The following is a 564-nucleotide window of genomic DNA, read 5'->3' on the forward strand; positions in this document are numbered from 1 at the left end:
CTCAACGCAATCATCGACAAGAACACCACCGCCGACCTGCGCTCAAAGTGCGACGGGCCGGCGGAGTTGCCCACCCGCAGCGGCGAGCACGTGACAGGCCTGACTGTGCGCAGGTACAACGGCCGGCTGACTGACAACCTGCTGCAGTGGGCGGCCGACTGCATGAACCAGCGACTCGACCTGACTGCCTCGGGCGAGCAGCTCATCACGCTGACCAAGGACGACCTCTCCGAGGCGATCAAAAAGTTCCAGCTCGCAAGGCCGCCCCAGATGAGGGGACCGGCTCTGCTCGGCGGCGACACAGGTGGGGCGTGGGGGGGCGTGAGGAGGTGAGAGGGGGAGACATGGCCCCAGAAGAAGGACCCGGCGCTGCTCGGCGGCGAGCAGGTGGGGAGAGAGGGGGAGAGAGGGGGAGAGAGGGGGAGACATGGCCCCAGAAGAAGGACCCGGCGCTGCTCGGCGGCGAGCAGGTGGGGAGAGAGGGGGAGAGAGGGGGAGAGAGGGGGAGACATGGCCCCAGAAGAAGGACCCGGCGCTGCTCGGCGGCGAGCAGGTGGGAGAGAG

At 68.3% G+C, this 564-nt stretch overlaps 1 protein-coding gene across 1 annotated transcript in view; it reads left to right on the forward strand.

Annotated features, from left to right (window-relative positions):
• EMIHUDRAFT_459289 (hypothetical protein) overlaps window positions 1–564 on the forward strand; it is a gene marked incomplete at its 5' end in the record, with an annotated part of 9,889 nt that overhangs the window by 6,610 nt on the left and 2,715 nt on the right. The window contains 3 exons of the mRNA XM_005767945.1: window positions 1–47; window positions 114–270; window positions 355–391. The remainder of the gene's footprint in view (window positions 48–113; window positions 271–354; window positions 392–564) is intronic.

This window comes from Emiliania huxleyi (assembly GCF_000372725.1).
Source record: "Emiliania huxleyi CCMP1516 unplaced genomic scaffold EMIHUscaffold_472, whole genome shotgun sequence".
In the NCBI taxonomy this organism is placed as follows: Eukaryota; Haptophyta; order Isochrysidales; family Noelaerhabdaceae; genus Emiliania; species Emiliania huxleyi.